The following is an 11,802-nucleotide window of genomic DNA, read 5'->3' on the forward strand; positions in this document are numbered from 1 at the left end:
TAATCACATAATCACATAATCACATAACATAACATTGGGCCTTGCCCGCTACATCGGGCCCCGCCCAGCATCGGACCGAAGTCCGGCATCGGGCCCCGCCCGACATCGGACCGAAGTCCGACATCGGGCCCCGCCGGCATCGAGCAAAGCTCAGTATACATATCAACATATCAATAATACACATAATAAGCACATAACATAAACATATAAACATTACTCGGGCCCCGCCCGAAATCGGACCGAAATCCGGAAACATATAACATAGCATATAAACATTCCTCAGGCTTTCCCCGACAACGGACCGAAGTTTGGAACATATAAACAAGCACATGCAAGAATCACGAAGACATCAAACATACAAACATTCCTCGGGCTTTCCCCGACATCGGACCGAAGTCCGGAAGCATATAAACACATAAACCTACATCGGCCACTGCCCGACATCAGAACAAAGTCTGGCACATGCTAACATACATAAACGGGCCGATATTGGTGCCTTAGACCCGTTCTTAGGAGGAAACTCACCTCGTACGCTAAGCGTACAACTAGCATGGATTGTACATTGCACGTACTGGCTTGTACGCCCAACGTACTACCCCGTTAAGCCATATTCTTCAAAACTACTTAATCCCTTAAGACATTAAGTCTAAATTACAGATCTGAGTCCATTAACATGTCTTAACTCACAAAGTCGATTACTTGGTGGCTTGCAACCCACCAAATGGACCCAAACTTGGAATATAACAACTAACTTCCATGGAAATGACTAGAACTCATGCATGGTCACAAAAGAGCCTTAAAGATGAAAACTTTATTGACATAGGGACACATTTATCACTAAGGGTGGCAACCCTAAGCCTAGAAACAAAGTTGAATCATAAAAATCCATTCTTGGGACCTAAGGAGGTCCAAAACTCCATTAACATATATCTAAGCATTCATGAGGCAAGTTGGAAGCTTTATACCTCCAATGAGTGCCAAATGGTGAGATAATCTCGGATCCTTGAGCTCAAGATACTCAAGTTCTTCTTCTCCAACTTCTCCTTTCTTCTTCCAAGCTCCATATCACCAAAGTAAGCTTCACATGGCGAAATACACTCAAGGATGAAGTATGAAAGGGTTTCTAGGGTTTTTGAATCGAGGTGGCTGGTAAGGAGGCTAGGATTTGGAGCAGAATGTTGCTTTTATATGGCTTAAACCCTAAAAATTAGGGTTTTGAGTCTGCTCGCGTACGCTGCGCGTACTCATTGGTACGTTGCACGTACGCGCATGAGCCCCCCGAATCCAACGCTGCACTACGCCCCGCATACGCCAAGCTTATGCCCATCGTACGTCTTCGGGTAGCCCAACTACAACGACCCACTTTCCTAAAGTCCAACTCAATAATCCACTTATCCAATTCATAGTCCAACAATAAATAATGAGTATTTAAAATAAATAATACCTCAAGTGACGGATGTTACACGAATCCCTTAAACTAAGGCTCTGATACCAACTTGTAACAGCCCAAACTTCCAATAAATTTTTTCGTTTTTTTAAAACAAAATCATTTGCAATAAACATGAGATACTAATCACAATTGTTTTCAAAATCCATAACATCAAACATTTTATTCATAATATCAGAGTGTCCCCAAATAAAACGCCGGAGAGTACACGCCGTACCATCATGCCAGGCTCTTGCCCTTAGATCCTGAAGTACCTGAAACAACTAACAAATTGTAAGCTAATGCTTAATGACTTCCCCAAAGCATACCCCACACAATCCACATAATCACAAAATCCATATTAGCTATATCAGCTACATAAACCACATAAGCCACACATACAAAGATATAAGGATGCCATGGAAACCCTCCAAGGTATTACTCCAGGATGTTGTGGGCTCCCCCAGGGTCTTATACCTACATGCCATGGGCTCCCCCCATGGTCATTACCTGGAATTCCATGGGCTCCCCCATGGTCTGATATCTAACTGCCACGGGCTCCCCCTAGGGTCTTCCATGTAAAGGACACAGAGTCAACAAGCATACCACATGTCACAGAACATAACTATCATACTACACAACACATATATAAACATATAGGGATGCCCTGGACTTCTTCGAGGGTCTTACTCCAGGATGCCGTGGGCTCCCCCTAGGGTCTTATACTTATGTTCCATGGGCTCCCCCACATGGTCTTAACTACTTGACATGAGCTCCCCCATGGTCTTTACCTGGTATGCCATGGGCTCCCCCATGGTCTAATATCCAACTGCCATGGGCTCCCCCCGGGGTCTTCACATATCTAGTCAATAAAATACTAGCACATTCACATATACATGCATACCATACATATCAGTAGTGAATCCACAATAAACACTACAACTAACTGAATGGGCCGGCCTTGGTGCCTTAGACCCATTGGTATGGTGAGGAGACTCACCTCTCAAGAAATGTTGAACTGATAAGATCAATCCTAACTCGCAGCTCCAACTCAACTACCTACAATCATAACGTGACTAACTTTGTCAAAATCCCGAAATACCAAAAATACCCTCAAAGTCAAACTTGGTCAACCATGGTCAAAGTCAAAGTCAAAAGTCAATGTCAACAGTCCATGTTGGCCCAACTCGTCGAGTGCATCTAGAAACTCATCGAGTTCCTTCAGTGTTCAGAAAACCGGGAAAAACCCTAGCCAACTCGCCGAGTTATCTCATCAACTCACCGAGTTCGCTCAGTATCCAGAAAACAGGAAAAGCTGATCCAACTCGTCGAGTTTTCCCAGTCTTAACATATTCAGCCCTTTCTAGTCGAATGTAAATCCCCAAACTACAGATCCCTAACCATAGAGACGTCTATAAGGGTAAAGTTTCCAACTTTACCCCTAAAGACCATCTAATAAGCTTTAAACCCAAACCCTAGTTCCTTTGAGGAAGGTCTTGACTCATTAAGCCCTTAAACTCTCATCCCATCGTCCCAAAACACATATCTGATGTCCAAAGGTGGACAAATCACGTAAAGTTTCTAACTTTACGTCCATGCATGCGTGAAATACTCTCCAAGGTCATTTTAGGCTTCATTGTGGACATATTGCATGAATGAGACATGGAGGCTATTAAAGTTTGCAACTTTAATCCTCTAGAGGTCTTATAGAGGCCAGATCTACACCCCCAACCTCTGGAAACCTCTTTTCTTTGGACATCCAAGCCAAAGTCCCAAAACCAAGCCCTAGACTACAAAAGATAAGATCTAATGAGCTACATGTCAAGGTTATGACTTTATACCTCCAAGATGCAATCTTTGATGTAGAGTTTCTGGATCCAAGATCTCTCTTCCAAGCTTGATACTTCTTTCTTCAAAACTCCCTTCAAAATCTCCAAAAATCACTCAACACTCACCAAAACTCAATGAACAAGAAGGGGAGGCGGTTCTAGGGTTTTCTCTGAGTAAGGAGGCTGGTAAGGAGGCCAACCCTAGAGGTTAAGTCCTTTAAATAGGGTACAAATCGCGAAAAATTAGGGTTTTCATCCCCAACGTCAACTCGTCGAGTTGGGGCCTTCCAACTCATCGAGTAGACCCTTAATCCCGCGTCCAAAAAGATCCCTACACGACGAGTTGGAGCTCCCCAACTCGTCGGGTTCCAGTCCAAAACCTTAAAATGTTGAGAAATAAATGATACCTGAATCAAGCGTTACAATACATCATCATCGGAATGTTACATGGATCCATGTCAATACATAAAAAGAGAAGAATTTACGTAGTTATGAGAGAAGCCGATATTATTGATGAACGAGAAGTGATTCGTACAAAACAATAACGGGGCGAAGTGGTGAAACCATGCATGACATGTTTAAGGCCATATAAGGATCGTTACAGGTCAACATACATGGTTAAGAGATCTTAGGTCTCTAAAACCATGTGGTTTTTGCATGTAGACCATTTCCTGAAGGTGCTCATGAAGAAATAAGTTATTCATATTAAGTTGGTGAACCGACTTGTGACGAGAGACGACAAGACTAAAGAGAGACAACAAGATAGAACCATATGAATGATGAATGGTTTTACAGTGGGACTAAATGTATCATCAAGTAGATTATTGGACTTTGACTCTCGTCATTATCCATAAAACGATCTTTATATCAGGAAAAAGAGCCATTCATATTGTTTCTTTTTTAAATAACCAAATGGAGTTAACAATATTTTCCTTATCAGCCAAGGAGCAAACATCGAAGAAGTTTTATTAGTAATAAATACATTAAACCCATATTTCATTGCATTAAACAAGTTAGGATCTTTAACAGCTTAGACATAATTAAGGGGAACTATGTATGAGAAATCAAAATGAAGGTTGAGTCTTTGAATGGATTTGGTTATATCAAGCTTAGGGGTAGTCATAGGATGAACGAATGTGGTTTGAGGATCACCCAAGGGGTTGTTCGATTTATTAGGAGATAATGGGACAACCAAGTTCGAGCTATTAAGAGGAGGTCTAGTAGTAGCCGAAGTGGCTGTAGGAGACCCGGGTATTATTGGAGGTGGAACAGAGGCTACTATGAAGCAACCTCGGTAATGGGGAGCTTTTGAGGCAAGGGGTACGAATGGGGTGTGGAGAAAGTGAAAAGAGTAAGGAATGGATCATTAAGGTCCCCAACAAACACGTATGAGTGAGGGGTAATGACTATCATGGAACCAAACAGGAAGATAGATTCGTCAAAAATCACATGTCATGAGATGATTATCTTGTTTTTTTGTTTCGGATTTTCAAAAAATTTAGGGGTTTTAATCAATAAAATCAAGGAAGAAATTAGGTTTTTGAATGAAATATCAACATTGAAGCTTTGAACAAAACCCAAACTTTAATGCTTTGAATTAAATCAACCTATTCCTTTTCGATTGGAGAATAATGATGAAAATTTCAACGAAGATGATGCTTTTTTTTCATGAAGTTTTCCCGGTAAATCACATCTTTTGTAAACTATAAAGATATTCAAATTTTAGATGCACATCCACATTATGTCAGTTTAATTTGTTATTGGTCATTAATGATAGCCACTAGAGAAGATGAATGAAGTGGAGTAGGACATGAAAGGGATGGTGGTCATTTACCAAAATAAGAATAGAAAATGTTTGAATGACTTAGAAAACTTTAGTCCAAATCTGCGTAAAAACAAAAGAAACGCAAATCTTTTTAGGTTTACGGTATTCTAAAAAATAAACAGTCTATATAGGCTAATGTCTCTATATGGTCTACAACCCACATATAAAAGAAGAAAAAAAATGCAAGACAAAAAAACAAACACAACCTTATTTCCAAGCAAAATTTTAAAACCATAAAACTAGGATGTAGCGTTTTACAAAGTTGTCTTAAAATTGTTAATTTTTGAAACTAGAAGGACCATTCGCCAAATTTTGTCTTATTAACACTCGCTTGTTTCAAGTTCTTTCTGTTGGTTTAAATAGTCAACCCCCCCCAATTCTCTTCAGAACCAAGATTTCTCGACTCCTTTACCTTTTTTCTTGATCTCGTTTATGTTTTGGCTCTGGTAAATCTTCTTATATTCAACGAAAGCTACTTTTTTGTTTTATGCTTCGTATGTCTATGTATTACTGTTGATCCTTTGATTTACAAATGATTTAGGGTTTTAACTTTTATGAAGCAATTTCCTTTCGTATTTGATTCCATTTGTTCCGACTAATTTTATAAAATGAAAACCATGGAACTCGCTTAGCATCTGTTGATATTCATTTACTTCAGCTGTTGCTAATTTAAGTTAATGAAATCTCTACTTCTTTTCCATTTTAATGTTAAAATCCGACGTAATTAAGTATTTTGAAGTTTCAATTTGTTTTGTTTTTCAGGGATTTAGGTTATATGGTTTTGAATAGATGGTCATGGATGGGCGATTGAAGGTTGAATACGGTTCATTAAATTTGAATACGATGAAATGCAACGAATATGCTTCAATTCTATCGGATCAGAATTTTCTAAACGCAATGAATCTAAACGAGTCATCTATAGATTGGAACTCCATTACAAGCTTACCTGATTCAGCCACTAGTAATCATACCCTTCCATCTTCCTTGAACGATAAAGGAGATCATCATGAAGATCTCGATTTCAGTGACTTAGTTCTCAAGTACATAAACCAGATGCTTATGGAAGAAGATATAGAAGAGAAGAACTGCACGCTTCAAAAAACCGCTGCTCTTCACGCCACAGAGAAATCTTTCTATGATGCTCTTATGAAAAAAGAAGTTCCGTATGATAAATATGCTACATCAGAATCCATCACTTACATTAATGGTAGAGATCTTAGCTGTGATGTTACTGATTCTCCTCTTTTACCTAATCCTCTGATCGATTTTGATTCACAGTCTAGATTCCATCCCTCGTTAAGCAGTACTAGTAATGTCGTGGACTCACCTGTGAGTATTCTAAGTTTTCCTGATATAGTCAAGGTAGAGATCAAACATGAAATCAATTCCATTCGAGATGAATCAAGAGGAAAGAAGAATCATCATTCCAAAGATCATTCAGATGATGAAAGAACTTCCAAACAATCTGCAGTTTATGCTGAACCAACTGTTAGATCAAAGATGTTTGATGAAATCCTACTATATGGTGGTGGAAACAAAACTCATCCTTTCAAAAGTCAACCAAAGGAACCAAAACCGGTCAAATCCCGTGGTAAGAAACAAGGTAGTAAAAAAGAAGTAGTAGATTTAAGAACACTTTTAACCCTCTGTGCACAATCCGTTTCCACAAATGACCAAATTGGTGTAACCGATTTACTAAAGAAAATAAAACAACACGCTTCACCAACAGGAGACGGAATGCAAAGATTAGCCCATTACTTTTCCATCGGTCTCGAAGCAAGAATGGCTGGCTCCGGAACCGGAATCTACAATTCCCTCATCTCCAAACCCACATCAGCAATCGACATCTTAAAAGCTTACCATTTATTCCTCGGAATCCTCCCCTTCACTAAACTCTCACATTTCGTTTCCAACAAAACCATCATCCAAACATCCCAAAACAAAACAAAACTCCATATTATAGATTTCGGAATCTTTTACGGATTCCAATGGCCTTCTGTAATCCAAAGTCTCTCGTCTAGACCGGGTGGCCCACCGGAATTGCGCATCACCGGAATCGACTTCCCCTGTCCCGGATTCCGACCTTCACAACGGGTCGAAGAAACCGGGTCCCGGTTATCCAATTACGCGGAAACGTTCGGTGTAAAGTTCAAATTCAAAGCCATAGCTCAAAAATGGGAAACAATTACACTCCAAGATCTTGAACTTGATAGTGAAGAAACCCTAATTGTGAATTGTCCTTACAGGTTAAGAAACTTACTTGATGAGACAGTAATGGCGGATAATGATAGCCCGAGGAATAAGGTTTTGAAACTAATTAAAGAAACGAATCCAGAAATCTTTATACAAGGGATTGTGAATGGATCATATAACGCGCCTTTTTTTGTGACAAGATTTAGAGAGGCTTTGTTTTTCTTTTCATCTTTGTTTGATTTGCTTGAGGCGAATGTGGGGCGTGAGGTTGAAGAAAGGATGTTGATTGAGAGGACGATTTGGGGACGTGAAGCCATGAATGTGATTGCGTGTGAAGGTGGTGAAAGGATTGAGAGACCTGAGACTTATAAACAATGGCAGGTGAGGAATCAACGGATGGGGTTTCGCCAGGTGGCGTTTGATCGGAAGATTTTGGAGGTGGCTAAAGAGAAGACGAGGTTGTTAGGGTATCATAAAGATTTTGTGATTGATGAAGATGGTGGTTGGATGTTGCAGGGGTGGAAAGGAAGGATTTTGTATGCGATTTCTTGTTGGAAACCATGTTGATTATTGAATGGGGTTGTATATGAATATGAATATGAATATGATTATGAAGAAGGGAAGATGGTAGGTTGTAGTTGTTTAGAATGGAGTTAAAGTGACATTTGGGGTAATGAATAATTATGTAATAGTGCCAAACTTAATGTACAAACTCGTATTTCAGAATAATTAATGAACAAGATTCCGATGTGTTATAGCATTTAATAAGCAATATATAACAATAACTAAGAGACTACAACAAACGAATTGTTGGAGAAATAGTCTCCAACATGATCTGATGTAAATTTCAGAATTTATTTTTCATAACCAAATCTTTGAAACTAATTTTTCATAGAAAATGAGTTCGAAACTAACCACTTTTCAAACGCGGTTATTTCCAAAAAAATTAAAAAATTGGGCAACTTTCTTAAATGTATTTATGGAATGTGGTCATTTTTTATTATTGTTTTAGATTATTTTAAAATGGGTTGGAAATATAATCGGTCCGGATAATACCGGTTCTAAATAGAGCTCGGTTAAAAAACGGTCTTAAAAAAATCTGATTTTGTCTGAACCGGTTTCGGTTATAATCAAGATTTTTTGAAGTGAAATTTTGTTCAAAAAACCAGTCCGGTTCACTTTTTTTTTTTTAAAAAACACAAAAAAAAAAAAAAAAAAAACAGATTTCATTTTTTTTAAAAAGCTATATCAAACTGACAATTTGGTTAACCCATGGTTGTTAAAATCGCGACCTGATCGTACGATCCTACGATCCTAGGTATGAAAAACGATCCGGATCGTAAACGGATCGTATTTCGGGTAAGATCGCAGGTAGGATCGTAAGATCGTAGGATCGAGATCCGATCCGATCCTACCTTCCTTGATTTTTTTTTTTTTTTTTTTTTTACCATTTTATGTCTTTTACCCTTTACCAATTTACCATTTATCATTTTGTGTTGTGACTTATAACTAATATTTTGAAGTTTTTATAACTTTTGAACGAAAAATTGAATGTTTGAAATATTTTTCATGATTAAAAATTATAAGTTAAAATTATATTTTATTTTGTGGGATCTTAGAATCCCGATCTCGATCTTACGATCCCGATCTTGCAAACCAAAAAAACGATCCTACGTAGGATCCTGATCTTGACAACCTTGGGTTAACCTAATTGGTTCTCAATAAAACCAATTCGGGTTTTTGACCACAGTTAAAAAAACCGATTTAACATTCATTACTCATCATTAGGGTACTAATGGAAGTAACCGAAAGCAATTCCAGAACCGATAAACCAAGATGCAAAGAGGTGAAATAAATGATTCGGGGTACCACAAGGCTCGTGCGAGCTTCCTATAAAAACATACACCCCATATGCATTAGTCACACAACCAACATATGTATATTTTTCTCTCTTAGGCATTGTACTTTGAATGAGGTTCCAATGCTTCAAAGGTGACACCAATAGACTCTTAAGCACCTAATGATGAATAAGTTACTTCTAAAAATAACTCTTAGCATGATTAACATGAAATTAACATCCATAAATTGGATATTAGATGACTATAAACTCTAAATACTCAATAGAAACAACAATGGAGACATAGTCGTAAGATTGGTATTTCTACAACATGTGACCAATGATTTTCTATCAAATGACACCAAAACATGATATATAACTTATTTCACATAAGATTAAGATGTTATGAAGGTCTACGACTTAATTGTTGGTTGACATTAAGTCCCAAGTATTTAATGACACACAAGGAGGTCAAAAATCCACCAAGAGCGAAATAGACACCAATGGAAGTACGATTCACAAGTTAAAGTAAATAATTGATAAATTATCACAAGTTAAGCTACAAAATACTATCATACCATCAAAGGAAACACGAAATTCGGTAACCATGGAAACTAGGCTAGAAAATCCTCAAAACAACTCCATGGAAGCTTGAATTTCTACAAATTCAAAGCCATAGCTCAAAATGGGAAACAATTAAATCCAACGTCTTGAACTTGATTGTGAAGAAACCCTAATTGTGAATTATCCTTTGAGAAACGTGATGAGACAACAATGGCAGATAATGATAGCCCTAGGAATAAAGTTTTGAAACTTATTAAGGAAGAGAGTCCACAAATCTTTATACATGTGATTGTGAATGGTTCATATAATGCGCCTTTTTGTGACAAGATTTAGGTCCCGTTTGATAGTTGCTGTCCGGGAAAGTGTTGTCTGGAAAAATGCTGTCTGGGAAAGTTTTCTATCTTGGAAAGAAACCATGCTGTTTGATTTAACATCTGAATAACTATGCTGAATGATGAAAAATGACCAAATTACCCTGCAACCATAAATCAATTAAAATCCAAATAGAAACATACTAATTTGCATACAACATTGAAAAACAGCAATAACTATGAAATTTCAGCATATATATTAAAAAAAACAACATGTATATACACAATTCAGCGTATATATGAAATTCAACATGTATATTAAAAAAACAGCATATATATACACAAATCAACATGTATTTTCAAAAAACAATATATATATATATATATATATATATATATATACACACACACACACACACAATTCAACATGAATTTTCATAAATTCAGCACCTATGTAAAAAATACAGCATATATCGGCAGAAAAAAAAACAAAAAACAACATGTTTCAACATTTTTCTTCAACTTTCCGAATCAACATGTATTTTCTTCACCTATGCACGAAAATCAGAAGAAAAAAGAAAACAATATGAAAAACATGAAACAAATTCTGATTTTGATACAAAAAGATGAACAAAAATCAGATTTTTAACATACAACTGAAAGAGATGAAGCATAAAAATCAGAAGAAAAAAAGATAACACGGATGAAACATACAATCGAAATACAATCAAAAGAAATCATAATTTCTGATTTTAATCCCCAGAAGAAATCGACAAGAAATCGGCAGAAAAAAAGGAAGAGATTACCTGTGGGCGGAGGTGCAGGGCGGAGACGATGGCGATGGAGGCTGCTTGGCGGGGGGAGGCTGGCCGGAGAAGACGAGTGATGAAAATCGACGAAGGGAAGACGATGATGGCGGATGGAGGCGACGCAGGGAATACGCTTTTTTTTCTAGGGCATATTTGTCCAACGCGTTTTCTTTTCCATCCAAACTTGGGTTTATTGCTTTGTGGGAAAGACCCATCTTACCGAGAAAGATGATTTTTTTGGTCCAAATCCAACGGTCTTTCCGACCCATTCAGCTGGAAAGATCTTTATGGGTCTGGAAAGACGTTTATCAAACGGGACCTTAGAGAGCATTTGTTTTTCTTTTCATCTTTGTTTGATTTGCTTGAGGCGAATATGGGAGGCATGCGGTTGAAGAAAGGATGTTGATTAAAAGGACAATTTGGGGACGTGAAGCAATGAATGTGATTGCGTGTGAAGGTGGTCAGAGGATTGAAAGACTTGAGACTTATAAACAATGGCATGTAAGGAATCAACATTTGGGGTTTCCCCAATGGCGTTTGATCAAGAGATTTTGGAGGTGGCTAAAGAGAAGACAATTAATAGGGTATCATGAACTTATTATGGAGGTAGTTAAATATCACAATAGAAAAAGTAAATATTTATTTATTTATTTTTTCTATCTATTCTCTTACCATTTTTAGATGATGATAAGCGTAATAAAAATTTATTAATTTTATTAAATATGACAGATGACAGATGTTATAATCTTAAGTGTAGAAAGATGATAGAAATAAACAATACGAAAATATGTAATTAACTTATTACGACACTTCCTTTGTGCTAACGAACTTGCTATATATTATTCGGCAACATATTAAGTGCATGACATGATATCATTCACAACTTTTGAAATTCGATTATTTGATGAGTCCTCTCCTAATTCGACGTCTTCATTTTCTAACATTAAAAGTTAAAACACACACAAAAAAAAAAAAAAACCATATATGTGATAAAATAAAAGCGCCAAA

The 11,802-nt window shown here is 37.3% G+C and overlaps 1 pseudogene across 1 annotated transcript; it reads left to right on the forward strand.

Annotated features, from left to right (window-relative positions):
• The first annotated feature begins 5,437 nt into the window (after nucleotides 1–5,437).
• Nucleotides 5,438–8,023, forward strand: LOC145129820 (scarecrow-like protein 9 pseudogene; annotated as a pseudogene). Its single transcript, XR_013717673.1, has 2 exons — nucleotides 5,438–5,526; nucleotides 5,843–8,023. The product of XR_013717673.1 is annotated as a scarecrow-like protein 9 pseudogene (transcript).
• The last annotated feature ends 3,779 nt before the right edge of the window (nucleotides 8,024–11,802 follow it).

Source organism: Lactuca virosa, chromosome 8 (genome assembly GCF_052849685.1).
Source record: "Lactuca virosa cultivar CGN04683 chromosome 8, Lactuca_virosa_CGN04683_v6, whole genome shotgun sequence".
NCBI classification, from domain to species: domain Eukaryota; kingdom Viridiplantae; phylum Streptophyta; class Magnoliopsida; order Asterales; family Asteraceae; genus Lactuca; species Lactuca virosa.